Source organism: Hemibagrus wyckioides, linkage group LG28, assembly GCF_019097595.1.
Source record: "Hemibagrus wyckioides isolate EC202008001 linkage group LG28, SWU_Hwy_1.0, whole genome shotgun sequence".
NCBI lineage: Eukaryota > Metazoa > Chordata > Actinopteri > Siluriformes > Bagridae > Hemibagrus > Hemibagrus wyckioides.
Window position 1 is genome coordinate 2672024 of NC_080737.1, and position 5000 is coordinate 2677023.

A 5000-nucleotide genomic window follows, 5' to 3' on the forward strand; every position below is an offset into this window, starting at 1 on the left:
TCCCCAGGTAGACACCCAAGTATTTAAAACCACCTCTTTTCCACGCTAAGCCTCCTGGTAGTGACGGTTGCCCACCTTCCCACTCCCCAACTAAAATGGCTTCACTTTTAGACCAGTTAACCTGGGCAGAGGATAAAATTTGAAAGTCATTTAAAATATCAGTTAAAACATTGACATCATTCTGTGTGTTTATCATCACTACCAGATCATCTGCATAAACTGATAAACATATTGAGAGATTACTTCTTAACTTATTTAAAAGAGGTTCAATAGCTAGAGAGTACAACATTCCAGAGAGGGAACAGCCCTGCCTGATCCCTCTGTACACTCTAAAAGGAGCACATAAACCACCGTTAACCTTCAGTACACTCTCAATGTTACTGTACAACACCTTGATCATGGCTATAAAACCTGGGTTGAACCCGAAGGCTTCCAGCACCTTCCACAAATATTCATGCTCAACCCGGTCAATAGCCTTTTCCTGATCTAGAGAAATCAGACCAGTCTTTAAGCCCAATAGCCTGGAGACATCCAAAATGTCACGAATTAAATACACATTATCGAATATGGACCTATCAGGCACACAGTACGTCTGGTCCTGGTGAATGAGCTGCTCCATTACCTTAGTCAGTCTTGAGGCTCATGCTTTTGAGAGCAGCTTGCAGTCAGTGCACAGTAGTGAGACCCGGCGCCAGTTCTTCGGGTGGGTCAGGTCTACCATCTTCGGTAGCAGGGTCAGGACAGCCCTCCTGCAGCTCAACGGGAGTTCGCCTCTCCGTACGCTGTCCCGTAGGACATCTAGCACGTCCTGCCCTATGACAGCCCAGAATGCCTTGTAGAACTCGACAGGGAGGCCGTCTATACCTGACGCCCGTCCATTCTCCATCCCCTGGAGAGCCTCATGAACCTCCTCCAGCGTCAGCTCCCTGTCTAGCTCTCTCGCCGCTTGCTCAGAGAGCTTTGGCAGGTCCATGAGGAAGCTGTCCTCCACCGCTTGTGCCCCTGACCACTCACTGCTGTACAGCTTCGAGTAGAAGCTTACTGTCTGCTGGCGAATTTCAGTGGGCTCAGATACGAGATCCTGATTCTGTTCACACAGCATGTATAAATCTTTTCTGTCCATTCTTTTGCTCTAAACTGAAAAAGAACTTTGAAGGAGCATCCATCTCAGCTGCACTTTTAAAGCGTGAGCGGACCAAGCGCCCCCTGTGCTGTAATGTCTAACAGGTCGTTCATTTTGGATTTTTACATTTGAGGGCTTCAATATGCCCTCGATTTCCAGTGGCCTCCAAACGCTGGAGCTCCACTATTTCTATCTCCAGAGCTTTCAGAGATCTAACAATGTCTCTTGTGACATTGAGAGTGTACTGTTGACAGAATTCTTTGACTTGTGCTTTTGTCACATCCCACCACAGCTGAAGTGAACTAAAAGCTGCCTTCTCATGTTTAAAACAATTCCATAAAAAAATAAAAGACTCCCTAAAATTAGCATCTTCTAATGCCAGTATGGAATGCCAGTAGGCACTCCTAGGTTTAACCTTCTCTTTAGTAATAGTACACTGGACCATACTGTGGTCAGAGATACCTACTGGAGCAATAAAACACTTTGTAAAAAACGTCAGCTGATGCTTAAAACCATAAAAACGATCTAATCTCGCCAGGGAGAGTGTGTTATCTATGGCATGGGCCCACGTGTACTGTCTCTTGTTCTTATGAAAAGTTCTCCATATGTCGCTCAACTCGTGGGCCTCCACCATCTCCCACAGACGCTTACGGGAAGCCATGTGAGGTTCTGTGTGGTTCCGGTCTAAATTATCTGTAGTACAGTTAAAATCACCACCTAGAATTAAAATTTCTGCAGTGTTGCAGTCAGCAATGACATTGTTCAGAGTATCTAAAAACATCATCCTCTCCACTGCACTGGTGGGAGTGTACACACAAATAAAACTAAAACCTCATTCTCATAAAAAGTTTTCACTTTTATAAGCCTCCCATTTAAAAATTCTTCAACTGTATAAGAACAAGGAATAAAACTGTGAGTAAAGAGCAAGGCGACTCCACCACTGAGCGTTGTGTTATGGCTTAAAATCACCAACCCATCCCACTCCTTCACCCAATCAGCAGCATTGCTGGTATCGCTGTGGGTTTCTTGCAGCATGGCAACGTCAATGTGCTTCTGCTTTAAAACTTCATACAGTTTAGCTCTCTTGATTTGCTCTCTTGCTCCATTAATATTTAAACTCGCAATTTTAACTCCTTTCATAAAAATAAATAAAATAAATAAAATTAAACAGAGGGTAAAAACCACTCTACCATAAAAAAACACCACATCAGTCATCATCAGAGTTTTCCTTATTCACTCTTGTGATCAGTTTCTTCAGACAGAAAATTTCAACATCAATGAATGCACCTTCTCTTCTGAAGAACTTAATGTCGTGAATAAACTGCTTACGGTCTGGGAAAAACTCTTCCAATGCTACATTTTTCTGCCATTTGGTGTTCCTTAAAAACTCTTTAATATCATCAGCGCTGTACACAACATGAACCTGTTCCTCCTGAGAATCGAACATTAAAACAGAGTCTGACATGCAGTCATCACTGTCTGATTCTCGTTCCCCATCTTTGTGTCCTTTTTGCCTGCTTTTTTCCCCGTCCCTTACCTTGCTTTTTCCTTTTATTCAGCACTTTAAAGACGGGTTCATCCACCATGTCCACGTCTCCCCGTCCCCTGCACTGGTGTAGTGTCCGGTGTTTCCGGCGTTCGCTCTGCACCTCCGTGCCTGCCTCTGCCAGGGCAGGCAGCTCCAGCACTGCTCTAGAACCCACTGAGCTCTTCTCAGTGGAGCACGGCTTCTCCCGGTCGGTTGAGCTGAGCATGGCTCTTCCGCGGCGGTTCGGCTGTGCATGGCTTTTCCGGGGCTGTTGCAGCTCCAGTGGGCTTCTGGGTTGCAGGCTGGGCTTGGGGCTCACTCTCTTCGGGTCTGGTGCAGCAGCAGCTCCGGGGCCTTCAGCAGCCGGCCGAACTGTAGCCGCAGGGGAACGACCCCAGCCGACTGAGCTGCGTCCTGCCCGGTCGCTCAGAAACACCGGGTCACTCTGCCTCTCAGGGCAGGCCCGAGCAAGATGCCCAGTTTTTCCACATTTAAAACACTTAATATCTGTATCAGAAGAAACAAACAGATTGTAGTCAAAGCCTTCAACTCTGAATTTAAAAACGGCATTCAGCTCTTCCACACCTTCTTTAAAAACCATGAAGACCATTCTTCTAAAAGAAACCAAGTGTTTAACCAGTGGGGACTTACAGCCAAGAGGGATTCTCTTAATGGGGGAGACGATTCGCCCGTACTGAGACAGTTCTTTACAGATAGCTTCATCTGAAATAAAAGGAGGGACGTTGGACAACAAGACTTTCTTTGCTGGGGAACTGAGGGGAGAAACCAGTATTGTCTCATTATTAACAATGATGCCTTTCTGAATCAGATTTCTTACTTTCTCAACATTATTCAGAAACACCACAATGGCACTGTTCATTCTGGAGGCAGAGACAATGTTCTCATGCCCCACCACGTTACCGACTGCCAAACAACATTCTTCAACACTCGCTGGACACACAACACGGACACCGTGCCGGACACACAACACGGACACCGTGCCGGCGAGTCAAACTCTCACACAACCTCGCGGTCGGATCCGCCATAACCACGCTTCACCAACACGCTACTCACACACACCTGCACACACACACTCACACACACAGTTATTGTCCGCACACACTCGCTCACACTCACACAATAAGTATATTAATATTCCGAGATTTTAAACGGAAAAGAATTGCACTTTAGTGCCGAAAAAATTGGCAAAACGCCAACCGCTCTCACGCGCTCCACACGCCACACTTGCCTCTCCGCCGTGCATGCGCAGAGAGAGAGAGAGAGAGAGTCAGATAGAGAGAGAGAGAGTCAGACAGAGAGAGAGAGTCAGACAGAGAGTGAGAGAGTCAGACAGAGAGAGAGAGAGAGAGAGAGAGACAGAGAGAGAGAGAGAGAGTCAGATAGAGAGAGAGAGAGTCAGACAGAGAGAGAGAGTCAGACAGAGAGTGAGAGAGTCAGACAGAGAGAGAGAGAGAGAGAGAGAGACAGAGAGAGAGAGAGTCAGACAGAGACAGAGTCAGACAGAGAGAGAGAGAGAGTCAGATAGAGAGAGAGAGAGAGTCAGACAGAGAGAGAGAGTCAGACAGAGAGAGAGAGAGAGAGACAGAGAGAGAGAGAGTCAGACAGAGACAGAGTCAGACAGAGAGAGAGAGAGAGAGAGTCAGACAGAGAGAGAGAGAGAGAGAGTCAGACAGAGAGAGAGAGAGAGAGAGAGAGACAGAGTCAGACTTAGAGAGAGAGAGAGAGAGAGAGAGAGTGCCTCAGGTTCCCTGTGTGTTTAGTTACTGGAACATTTCAGTCTTTAGAGTGGACAGTAAAAGTAAGAGGTCAGTGGGAAGTGTTCTGCTGTTCCACGTGTTCAGCTCTCCTCTCTCTCTCTCTCTTTGCTCAGATGATCGAACAGCTCTGTTCTCATTGGTCAGAGCCAGGAGGAGCCCTCATCTCATTGGACAAATAAACACCAAGGTGTCCTGTCCAGGTTTCCCCCGGTTCGGTCCAGTGAGAGTCTGATTAAAGTGTTAAATGCGATAATGAACAGTTTTGTAGCGTCATGTTCGTCATCGTCACTGCACACTCAGTTCAAATGTCCCGCCCCCTTTTTGCCACCGAGTGGCTGCCTGATATTGCCACCCTTCCAATCAGCGCGCAGCTCCGGCGTGACGTCACGTCCAGTACGTCTGTTTTGGTTCCTGAAAGACGACGTCATTTACGGATTTGTACTCGAGAAATGGCGACCTAGAACAATCGGAAACAAGCGCGAGCTGCGTCTCCGGAAGCTCATCCCTCTACTGATTCCTGCTCGTGTGTATATAGGTGTATGTATATATATATATATATATTTTTATAAGG

At 46.7% G+C, this 5000-nt stretch overlaps 1 protein-coding gene across 2 annotated transcripts in view; it reads left to right on the forward strand.

The window, feature by feature from the left end:
* The first annotated feature begins 4819 nt into the window (after positions 1-4819).
* Positions 4820-5000, forward strand: part of uprt (uracil phosphoribosyltransferase (FUR1) homolog (S. cerevisiae)) — a 6041-nt gene continuing 5860 nt past the window's right edge. Inside the window, exon 1 of one of the 2 annotated variants that reach the window (XM_058383811.1) lies at positions 4820-4952. The gene's annotated coding sequence lies outside the window, so the exon portion shown is untranslated. The other variant, XM_058383812.1, reaches the window with a different exon arrangement.